We start from the raw sequence: 12580 nt of genomic DNA on the forward strand, positions 1-12580 counted from the left end.
ATCCCAGACACCCATCAACCAGCTGAAGCTCTAACAAGGGGGCCATACTAAAGTCACTTTAGAAGCAGAACCGCTACCCTCTGTCTCCAACTCTTGACACCAGGAAAGCTACTGCTGGCAAGGCTCTCGTACGTGCTCTTGGGATGGGTTCCAAGCTCCCACCAGCTATAAGATAGAATCCCTGAACACAATCTGTTCTTTAAGACAACGTGAGTGGAGGTAAAGGACAAATAAGAGCCCTAAGAGGCAATACTTAATACTCATACTAACTTGATGCTCATAAGATACTGTATGATCACTGACTCTATGCCAGATACCAGAATAAGCAGTTTCATCCATTATTCCATTTTATTTTCCCACACACTTATAAGATAGTACTGTAATCTCCCCATTTTACAGATGAAGAAACTGAGGCTTGGAGAGGTTCTGTAATCTGCCAAAGGTCACACAGCTAGCAAGGGGCAGAATAAGGATTTGCACCTGAGCAGCCTGCAGCTAGAGCTTGGGCAGACCTCTATAAACGACTTTTCCACTTGATGCCAACTGACCATTAATTCTTCTACTTATTTTTTTCAGCTTTGGCTACTGGAGTCTACCAGGATCTTAATGATCAAAGAATTTTGAAAACTGAGAAGCACCAAACAAAGTTTAGGTATTATTATTATCATCATTATTACTTCAATGAATAGGAGAGACCTGCACCAATCTGGAAGTATTTGAAAAGCAATTACCCTGTGGACTGTCTAATCACCCTAAGTTACACTTTAGTCAACATCCTGGTTAAAAACCTGGGTCCCAGAAAGCCTGGTCCCCAGAGCTTTCTCAACTACGGGGATAAAGAGATAATAGCCTGATTCCTCTCTTCTCCTTTCTCTGCCAATTATTAGGTTTCAAATTAAATGGTTTTAGAGCTAAGAAATCTCACAATTTCAAAAAGCATTCATTTTTATCCTCAAGTTGAAAGTTCAGGCTTAAAAGTATAGAAGCACTATAAGGATAAAACTGTCATTTTTAATAAACAACTGTGTCTCTTTTGAAAGCAAATGGTGGTTCTGGAAAGATTATCATATGACAACTACCAATTAAATGAAAAGCTGACATGACTTCTCCTCTTAAGTTATCATTAGAAAAGAGAAGCAAGTATTTATGAGCTAAATTTTCCTTATCCTGATATATGAGTTTTTGGGCCATCACACTCACAAACATAACTGGCTCCAAACCTGAAACAGCATTACCTTTAAAAAGATACTGCAAAATTTATAACAACCAAAAAAACCTTAAAATAATTAGTAATAAAATCAAGTATGAAGAGTGGCTGTATCAGAAATTTATATTTGGTCAATTGAAAACTCAAACTGTAGACTGTGGGCATTTTTAGGTGGTAAAGGGATTACAATCAAATGATATAGCTAAACTCCTCTATTAGGGAAATTAATTTTAATTTCCTATATTGAATCTCTGAAGAATATAAAAAGTAGCACCTCCAAACAAAAAGTGGGGGAGGGTTTCCCTGGTGGCGCAGTGGTTGAGAGTCCGCCTGCCGATGCAGGGGACACAGGTTTGCACCCCAGTCCGGGAAGATCCCACATGCCACAGAGCAGCTGGGCCCGTGAGCCATGGCCGCTGAGCCTGCACATCCAGAGCCTGTGCTCCACAACAGGAGAGGCCACAACAGGGAGAGGCCCGCGTATCACCAAAAAAAAAAAGTGGGAGAGAAGGGACTTCCCTGGTGGTCCAGTGGTTAAAACTCTGTGCTCCCGATGCAGGGGGCCTGGATTCCATCTCTGGTCAGGGAACTAGATCTTGCATGCATGCCGCAACTAAGAGCCCGCATGCCTCAACTAAAAAGATCCCGCATGTCACAACTAAGACCCAGTGCAGCTAAATAGATAGATAGATAAATATTTATAAATACATTAGAATTAGCACTGTGATTAAAGAAAAAATGTTTCATTTACCAAAGAAAGCCCTGGTAAATACTCATACTAAATCTAGTTAAGTTTTTGCGTGCTATTTTCAAGCAGTCTCTTAAAAAAAGAAAAAAGTGGGACTGGGGGGGATGGTTTAAAAAGGTCTTTCAGAATAGATGACTGGACATCCAGTTCTGCAGTAAACCCAAATGTTATCAATCTTTGGACTTGAAAGTCCTTGATACACCCTTTCTTTTCATCATCTCTATTCAGGTTTGTCAATTTTTCTTCCAGAATCTCCCATTTGCCCTTTCCTTTTCTTTCTGACTGTCCTCACTTCTTGCCTGGATTTGCTCATTCATTCATCATTTACCAAGTGCTTATTATCTGCACAGAGCTAGACCCTTGTCCTTGAGCTTAGGAAGCTCACGTGATACTCAGCAGAGCTGCAATCTACCCATCTCGATCACCAGACTACAAGCTTTACCAAAGGCTTTGTATTTCCAGAACCAGCAGCAACTGGCATAGAGCAGACACTCTAAAAATGTTTGTTGTATGACACTAGATTACTTTAGCAAGCTCTTTTTTAAATCCATAAATATTTTAGTGCATATCTTCAAAAAGGACTCTTACTTTTCTTCCCTTTTTAAAATACAAAAGCTATATGTGCACAATGCAAAAATAGTATCGAAAGGTATGGAGTGAAAGTGAATTCTCCAACCTCCTAAATCCCACTCCCAGAAATGACTACTATTACAATCTGGAATGTATCTTTCCAGAACTTTCCTATGCTGGTATATAACACACACACACACACACACTCTTACACTTTTTTGGAACAAGTTGACAGTTTCTAACTCTAGCTTCTCAACTTTTTTTTTCTTTTTTTAAAAATAAATATATTTATTTATTCATTTTTGGCTCTGTTGGGTCTTTGTTGCTACGCACGGGCTTTCTCTAGTTGTGGCAAGCGGGGGCTACTCTTCGTTTTGGTGTGTGGGCTTCTCATTGTCGTGGCTTCTCTTGTTGCAGAGCACGGGCCCTAGGCACGCGGGCTTCAGTAGTTGTGGCACGCGGGCTCAGTAGGTGTGGCTCACGGGCTCTAGAGCGCAGGCTCAGTAGTTGTGGCACACAGGTTCAGTTGCTCCGTGGCATGTGGGATCTTCCTGAACCAGGGCTCGAACCCATGTCTCCTGCATTGGCAGGCGGATTCTTAACCACTGCACCACCAGGGAAGCCCCGCTTCTCAACTTTCTAATCCAGCTCAAGTTCTCAAAGTGCTGTCCCTGGATCAGAAGCATCGGCATCATCTGGGAACTTGTTAGCAATACAAATTCTCAGGCCCCACTCCAGACCTACTGAATCAGAATCTCTGGAGGTGGGGACCCCACAATCTGTGTTTTAATTAACTCTCCAGGTAATTCAGATGCACACTAATGGTTGAGAACCACTCCTCTAACAGTCAAGCCACCTTGGTCAAGCTGGGTTTTTTTTTGGCTGCATTGGGTCTTCGTGTGCGGGCTTTCTCTAGTTGTGGTGAGTGGGGGCTACTCTTCATCGTGGTGCGCAGGCTTCTTATTGCGGTGGCTCCTCTTGTTGCAGAGCGTGGGCTCTGGGCACATGGGCTTCAGTGGCTGTGGCTCGCGGGCTCAGTAGTTGTGGCTCACAGGCTCTAGAGCGCAAGCTCAGTAGCTGTGGCACATGGTCTTAGTTGCTCCCCGGCACGCGGGATCTTCCCGGACCAGGGCTCGAACCCGCGTCCCCTGCATTGGCAGGCGGATTCTTAACCACTGTGCCACCAGGGAAGCCCCAAGCCGGTTTTTTATTTTCATTGTCCCTTAAACATTATATTGTCAGGCATTGTAACCTTGCTTTGGTTTTACCACCCTATTTCAAAATGCATTTCTTGTCCTTTTGATTAATTCTGATCATACCAATCTGTTAAAGCCCAGAAAGTCCTCGATCCTCCCCAAAGTGCTCTCAGTACCACAGCTCTTACTGATCCCTCTTGCTCCTCCCCCTCCTATGACATACCTAGTTCCTCTACCATACAATTTCACAATTAGGTACGACTTTTCCACTTGATGCCAATGATAGAGAACAGTTCTTTACTCTTCCCTTGAAGACATGAATCATATTTTTGTCACCTCTTCCTCACCCCTGTTCTAAGCACAAATTTTAATAAAGTTGCCGGTCTTTAAGGATAAATTCACCGAGAGAAATACTGATAAACTTTTGATGGATAAAAAGTCTATATTCAAGTTGTAGCACCACTTCTGCGACCTTGGACAAGCTCACTTCTCAGGATGAAGGCCGTAAAAGCAAGACAGCTGGACTCAATGACCTAACACTTCCTTTCAGCCTTGAGCGACGTATGACTTTATGAAACGTCTCACATTGGAATATCTTATCCCATTATACTTGAGTATACCATCATATCGCTTTGCTAGTGAGCTCTTTGAACAAGAACTAAGAGACTCTTCCACCATACCCAGCACCATGCCTTATGCATAACAGCTCAATCTATTTGCAGAAGATCATTTGGAAAAATTATTTTAGAAGTTTCCTTTATGTAGAGAACCTATGTACTTTGGCAGGCCTACTGCCTCCCAAAGGGCCCTTTCAAATATTTATTGTTATAAATACTATGAAATGATTTATGGTAAAAATTGCGATTACTCTGATAACACTGGGGCAGTCAGCCACGTAAGGCGAAAGAATGTAAAAATGAATCTTACATGTATTTAGGAATAGACTAAAAAGCTATAAGCCTCAGGCTACCTTAGCGTAACATGCAAATAAAAACAGTCCTGTACACTTAGGTGACATATACCAACTCCACCCTTGGGCATAAACAGGCTTCCTGACATAGGACCTTTTTCTGCAAATTTTCAGACACAACAGGGTGGACTAGAGACCTCTGAGTGGCCAGTGATGACCAGAAGTTGAAACTAAAGAGAAGGACAGCTAATAGAAATTGAAGGGCAAGAAGGAGGAACAGAAGGGCAGGAAAACATCACCTTTAAGTAATGAAAAGGAGCAACGGAAATTCACTGAGTCTTTACCAAGGGCCTACTATGAGCCAGTCACTTGGGGCTGCAAAGATGGCCCCTGACCTCAAGGGGCTAACAGTCCAAAGGGTAAGACTGAAGCTTCTACCCTATCTACCTACCTACCTACCTACACACACACACATATACACATGTATGTGTGTGTAATTCTAATTGGGAAAGTGAAGCAAGGAAGGCTTCACAGAAAAGGTGGTAAGTTAATGGAGTTTTGAAGTGTGTAGGAGGGTTTGCTAAGGAAGAAAAAAAAAAGTTTGAGCTAGTTGTTTTGGGGAAGAAACATTCGCATATTTTTACAGCCATTCCTTTGGGACTTTAAATCGGTGAGGCTTCTCAGATGCAACACTACCTTGTCAATGCTCTCCTTCTCTTTTTACTTCATCTTAAGTGAGATGTTCAAGCCCAGCACTGGAATAGAGCCAGAAAGCCCCAGGATAAGGGGAATGCTCGCCAGATTCGCTCTGTCACCTCCAAATTCAACCAGCCCAGCTATCCCAGTCTTGCACTCCTAGCAGCCAGAAAAGGAAGGCTAATAATATCCTCTGGGGACAGAATCTGGACTCACGCAGACAAGGCTTACCCCTGCTCTGCCAGTAAGCCACCTTGAGAGCGTCCCTGCCTCCTAAGCCTAGTTTATCTGTGACAGGGAGGCCAGCTCTGCAGAAAAAAAGCTGCATGAAAAGGAAGGAGGACGCATCCGATGGCAAAGCGCTGAGATACTGAGATAACCTTAAAATGTTTGGCAGGAGCCCTGGCACACAGCAAGCGTTGGATGAACGTGAGCCCTTAATTAATAACATTACTATTACCATTATTACAGTAACACCTCAATTGTACTCCAACAACAAGAAAATGCTGTTTTTGCAGCCTACTTTTATGACGTCGAAGAAGCAACTCCAGAGATGAAAGTGCATTTCAGATTTTTTTTAAAGGGACAAGATCGAATTCCAACCGCACTAGCCTGACAGCCCCAGACCCTGAATTCAAGAGCCATTCCTGCCTCTCGTCTGGCGCGTGACCTTGGGCAGGGCACTTCAGCGCTCTGTGCCTCAGTTTCCTCATCTGTAACGTGGGGCTAAGAAACCCCTCCCTCGCATGGTCGTCACCGGGTCCAGCCAGAGGGTACTCTTTGCGGCACCGGCACCCCACGGGTGCAAGGCGAGTTCCCGGCCCATTTTCCAGGCCCCCCGCCGGGCGGACGGGGCACACGAATGCCCGACCCCGAGGCCCACCGAGCTCCGCCGCCTGCAGAGCAGGAGCGGGAAAGGGGGTCGCGCCTGCGGTGGGTCCCTGAGGCTGAGCTGTTGGGCACCCAGAGGCTCGGTCGCTGCCGCCTGCACGCTGTCGCTGGCGGGTTCGCCCTGGGCCCCGCCGCCCAGGTGGGGAGCGGCCGAGGGAGGCCGGGCTGCCCCCGGGGCCCCAGGAGAGGAGGGCGGAGGGCGCCCGGACACCTAGACGAGGCTGGCAGCGCTGACCCGGTGCCCGGCCGCACTGGGGTGATGAGGCGGGGAAGGAGAAGGCAAGAGGAGGGACGACCCCGCATGCAGTATGGCGCGCCCCCCCCGCCAGCCGGGCTGAGGCGCTCACACTCACCCGAAGCTCCGGCACTCGCCGTCAGCACAGCAGCCGCGGCGGCGGGAGTAGGGCGGGGGGGGTGGGAGGAGGCTCTGCGCCCGCGCAGGCGCGCTGAGGACGCCAGGCGGCGCATATGCGCTGTGCCCGCCCGCCCGGGGACCTACGGAGAAGATGGTGGCTGAGCTGGCGCCATTTTCCGTGTACAGGAGTTTGCCTGATTTTTCGTGGTTTCAGTTCCGCTTGGCCGACTCTGGCCTGAAACTACTGAATGGAAAATAAGTAAATAATTCGTACGTTTTTAATTGCTGTGCTGTCCGGAGCAGTGTGTCGAAATCTCTTGTCCTGCTCCCTCCCCCGGGGAAGTGAATCATTCCTTTGTCCAGCATATCCACGCTGTATATGCTACCTGCCCCCTTAATCATTTAGTGACGGTCTCTCATCAGATGGATTGTCTGCATATGGCAGTGTTTGTGTTCAAGTAACTCTTACTTTACTTAATAATGGCCCCAAAGTGCAAGAATAGTATGGCTAGTGATGTGGATAAGCGGAAGAGAAGCTGTGAGGGGCTTCCTTTAGGTGAACAGGTGAAAGTTCTCAATAAGGAAAAAAAACAACGGTATGCTGAGGTTGCTAAGATCTACAGCAAGAATGAATTTTCTGTGAAACTGCAGGAAAAAAATCTGTGCCATCTTTGATGTCGCACCTCAAACTGCAAAAGTTAGGGCCGCAGTGCATAAAAAGTGCTTGAGAGTGAAAAGGCGTTAAATTTGTGGAAGACACGAACAAAATACATATTGTGTTGACAACAACGTGTTGCCCCAGAAAGCACTGAGCCTGTTGTCAAAGCCAAGTTCATGTGTCTGACACCCAGTGAAGCCAAACCAACCAAAACGTTGGAGTTCGGAGCAAAGATCCATTGCAGGGCCAAGCGAGGAACAATGGTCTGGTGCTCAAAAGACCCAAACTCTTTCAAGGAAGAAATTTTAAAGGCAACATTTGGGGTGAGGGCTGCAGGGTGCATAACTTTCTTCTGATTGGTTGGTGGTGAGGTAACAGGGTGATGTTTCAGGAATCTTAATCATGGACTTTCTGGTTCCAACCAGTCTGGGATCTAGTGCTTGTGGTCAGCATGCAGTCACCATCCTCCACCTGTGCCTAGGAGACCAAAGCCTCTTTCCACAGACAAGAAACGGGGACATGGAGGGGCTTTTGTACCCAGGAGGGCCCCACTGGGTCCTGCTCAGTTTCGAGCCTATATAAAGACTTCAGCAAGGGCTCCTCTGAAGGGAGTGACACCAAGCCATTTACTGCAAATAAGGGATTGTTACACAGACTCAGGAGTATTTTGGACAGAAAAATAGAAAAATTGCCAGAGAGACTGAGTCTGCCAGTGAAGAAGTGATACTGAGCAGGACCCTGTGGGGGTCCTGGGCACAAGAGCCTTTCTGTGTCCCCTATTTCTTTTCTTTTTTCCTTTTTTTGGCCACACTGCTCGGCTTGCAGGGATCTTAGTTCCCCAACCAGGGATTGAACCCTGGCTCTGGCAGTGAAAGCACGGAGTCCTAACCACGGGACGGCCAGGGAATTCCCCCACCCACTCACGCCATTTCTTGGTTACAGGAAATAGGCTTCTTTCGGCCTCCAGGACCTTCCTGAGTTGCAAAAGCAGATTCAAACAGTTGCTAATTAGGGAAGGGATGGGATGCTGAGACAAGGTAGGGACAGTCAAAACCAACAATAATGCAGCCTTGGGGCAGGGTCCTGTTTCCCACTCAAGGGATATATGTGACAATATCTTGTTATCTGCTATCTTGCAGATACTGAAACCCCCGCCAGGTGGGAGAAATCAACTGTATGCTGCCCACAAGCGCGCAGATCCCAGACTGGTTGGAACCAGAAGGTTGATGATGCTGACTCCCACTTACCTCACCACCAACTACTTAGAAGATTGTCCACGAGCTGATCACGCCCTCCTTGAACCATTACTATAAAACTTCTCACTACCCCCTCCAGGTTGAGATACACAGTTTTGAGGGCATTAGCCCACTGTGGCCCTTTGCCTGGAAAAGCAATAAAGCTATTTTCTACTTCACCCAAAACTCTGTCTCTGAGAATTAATTTGGCGTCAGGGTACGGAGGCTGGATTCAGCTTCAGAAGCTGTTGCCACATTTCCAGCAGAGTTGAAGAATTTGATGGAAGAGAAAGGATACCATCCAAAGCAAGTCTTCATGTGACGAAACTGGGCTTTTCTGGAAGAAGGTGCCCAATAGAACCAAAAACCATCTGGGAGTTCTGTTTTTTTTTTTTTAAGTATGAGCCACCCATTCTCCTTGCTTGGCCCTTGCAATAAAACTTTCTCTGCTCCAAACTTGGACGTTTGGGTTTGTTTGGCCTTATTGTGTGTCAGGCACACAAACTTGCATTCGGCAACAAACCTACCTTCATAGAAGTGCAAAGGAGGCACCAGGTCATAAAACGTGGAAGAACAGATTAACTCTTACTATTGGCAATGCTGCAGGGCAGATGTTAAAGGGAGGAGTTGTGTACAGAATGAAGCATCCACAATCTCTCAGAAACAAAACCAGGAATTATCGGCCCATATTCTGACAACATAATTAGGTGAAAATTATCTTGTTTATGAAATGGTTCCACCAATGCTTCTTTCCAGAAGTGAAAAACATTTGGAAAAGGAAGGGTTGGAATTTAAAATCCTATTACTAATAGACAATGCACCTGGCCATCCTGAATCTGCTATGAAAATGAAAATGTCAAAGTTGTATTTTTACCTCAAATACAACCTCATTGCTTCAGCCACTTGACAAGGCGTCACTTGGTTTGTCAAGGCCACATACACCTGCCTGATATTTGATCACATTTAGTCAGCAATGAATGCAGACTTTCATCTGGACATAAAGCAGTGCTGGAAATCATTCGCTATTGCCAACGCAATACATTCATCAAAGCTGCTGTGAAGGAATTAAAACCAGAAACTGTAAATGCCTGCTGGTAGAACTTATGAAGTCGTGAATGATTTTAAAGTTTACTGAGGCTCGATGGAGAAGTTAGGAAACTCATTCACGTAGCAAGACAAGTTGATGGAGAAGAATTTGCCGACATGCTTGATGAAGAAGTGGAAGAACATACTGAAGGCCACCGAGAAGTGTTAACAAGCGAGTTATTGGAAGAACTTGTGGAGTCATCTACAGAGGAAGAGGAAGGTGAAGAACCTGAAGCAGAATCAGCGATGTGGACATTACTGAAACTTGCCAAAGTGTTTCGAATTTCACAATCAATTTCAAAATTATGGAATATGATCCTCAGATGAAAAGAAACACTGTAGCCATTCATGATCACCAAAGGGTTACAAACTCTGCAGCAACACTGTGATGAGTTAAAGAGACAGCAACTCCAATGACAACGTTCTTCCAAAAGCTTTCAGCAAAAAACCCTTCAACTATCTATCGTGGATCCCCAACCATCAACGTCATCTGCTCCTGACGTCCAACCATTGACATCATCATGGCTTGATGATCCTCCTTCTGATGTATGGTCAGGTCAATAGTAGCCTAATGCTGTCACTTCATCACATAGGGATTGTATCATCTCGTATCATCTGTGAGAAGGGTGAGTACAAGACAATACATTTTGAGAGTGAGACCACATTCACTTAAATTTTATTACAGGGGACTTCCCTGGCAGTCCAGTGGTTAAGAATCCACACTTTCAATGCAGGGGGTACAGGTTCGATCCCTGGTTGGGGAACTAGGAGCCCACATGCCGCATGGTGCAGTCAAAAATTTTTTTGAATTAAAAAAAAATTTTATTATAGTATATTGTTATGATCGTTCTGTTTTGTTATTGTTGCCGTTAATCTCTTAATGTGCCTAATTTATAAATTAACTTTATTGTAGGTGTGTATATATAGGAAAAAACTTAGCACATGTCGGGTTTGGTACTATCTTGCAGTTTCAGGCATCCACTGGGGTCCTGGAACGTATCCCCCTTGGTTAAGGGGGGAGTACTGTAGTCTGTAGTTTTCTTGCTGTGGAGTCTCCCTGGAGAACCTTAAACTAGAACTGCTCAGAGGGAGGGGAGTTGAGTGCTGTGTCTGGCTGGCTTCTCCCATTCTGCCGAGTTGCATCCTTAGGAAGCCCCTAAGAGCTCTTTACAGCAGCAGGCCCCAACCTTTTAGGTACCAGGGACTGGTTTCATTGAAGACAATTTTTTCCGTGGACGGTGCGGGGCTGGGGGGTGAGGATGGTTCAGGCGGTACTGGTCCACAGCCTGTGGGTTAGGGACCCCTGCTTTACAAGGCACAGCATCCTCCTTTGACGTGGGCCCTGAGAGGTACCCAAGGTCACATGGCACCTAGCACAGGGTTTGGCATGAGGAAAGGGCTTAGTAAGTTTTTAGTGAATGAACCAGTAACTTAAGAACTAGATATAGGACAGGGAACTCTATGCAATACTCTGTAATGACCTATATAGGAAAAGAATCTAAAAAAGTGTATATATGTACGTGTGTAACTGATTCACTGTGCTGTACAGCAGAAACTAACACAACATTGTAAATCAACTCTACTCCAATAAAAGTTAAAAAAAACCAAACCAGAATCCAAGACAGGGCTCCTAATTCCTAGTTCTCCACTGTATCACCTCTACTACAGCCACCAGCCACACCATCTCCTTTTCAGAGTGCAACATGAGAAATGGAATTTTTCCCCCAGAATGATTACAATAAGCTTAATTACACCCAAATTTAAAAAACACCAAAATGTACAGGACATACTCCCTTCCTTGAAAGAGCTTATAATTTGATCTATTATTTCTTTAGTGTTAAGTATCACTGACTAAAAGCAAGATATTCTCTTAACTAAAGTAGGGCAAACGGAAGAATATTACCAAACATCTAAAGGGCTGCAACTGTCTATCGTATTCATCAAGTGCAATTCCTGAACCCAATTTGGGGAGAGGGAAAACTAATACTGAGCACAGGCTTTTATTATGATTTGTGTTTATTTGTTAACATTTACTGAGTGCCACATGGGGTCTAGTTGACCCTCCACTCCTATATATATGTTCTTGGTTAGATTATTAAGCCCCTCCATCCCTGAGTTTCTCATCTATAATGACAGAAATACAAGTTATCTCATAAAGTTGTGGTCTGTATGTGTATAGAATACTCAGAGCTTATTAAATATTCTTTTTCTGTGCTCTATCTTGCATAGCTGTTGAAGACACAAAAACATACTTCCTATCCTTGGGCTTAAACAAATTCTTATCAACAAAAGATGTAATACAATGCAGTAGATAAAATGGGGCTGGGGAGGTACAGGGCTCCTAATTCCTAGTTCTCCACTGTATCACCTCTACTACAGCCACCAGCCACACCATCTCCTTTTCAGAGTGCAACATGAGAAATGGAATTTTTTCCCCAGAATGATTACATTAAGCTTAATTACACCCAAATTTAAAAAACACCAAAATGTACAGGACATACTCTCACCATTTGGAGAGAGGTGATCTCTCCCCATTTCACAGAAAGGAAATTGAGGATAAGGATGAAGATTCACTCCAAATTCTACACTCTTTCCACTATACTGTTCTGCTTCTGAGAGTAGGCAATTAACACCACTCCTCTGATTCTTAAAAGCTTTCCTCGGGTCTGTCCAGTTTCCCTTCTTGCTCTACTCTGGAAAATATTATCTACTCTTAAGGCTTTAATAACTGGGTATCAGTAACTTCCAAATTTTATTTCTAGTCCAGGTTTTCCTACCCAGTTTTCCACCTGTATATCCAACAGTTCTAGTTGACACGTTTGGCATCCCAAACTGAACCGCAAGCTTTCCCATCTCATTATCTGCTCTATTACCCACCCCCTCCATCATATTCATACCACTGTTCTAAACTTACATTATTTAATCTAACCCTTATAGCATCCCTGTGATACAGATTCTATCATTCCCCCAATCTTACAAATAAGAGGTTAATTAACTTTTTCTCGGTCAGTTAAGCGTTTGTAACACG

At 44.7% G+C, this 12580-nt stretch overlaps 1 protein-coding gene across 2 annotated transcripts in view; it reads right to left on the reverse strand.

The window, feature by feature from the left end:
* NDRG3 (NDRG family member 3) overlaps window positions 1-6630 on the reverse strand; it is an 83335-nt gene extending 76705 nt beyond the window's left edge. Inside the window, exon 1 of one of the 2 annotated variants that reach the window (XM_065892814.1) lies at window positions 6572-6630. The gene's annotated coding sequence lies outside the window, so the exon portion shown is untranslated. The remainder of the gene's footprint in view (window positions 1-6571) is intronic. The other variant, XM_065892815.1, reaches the window with a different exon arrangement.
* Between the last annotated feature and the right edge of the window lie 5950 nt (window positions 6631-12580).

The sequence above is a fragment of the Phocoena phocoena genome, chromosome 15, assembly GCF_963924675.1.
Source record: "Phocoena phocoena chromosome 15, mPhoPho1.1, whole genome shotgun sequence".
In the NCBI taxonomy this organism is placed as follows: domain Eukaryota; kingdom Metazoa; phylum Chordata; class Mammalia; order Artiodactyla; family Phocoenidae; genus Phocoena; species Phocoena phocoena.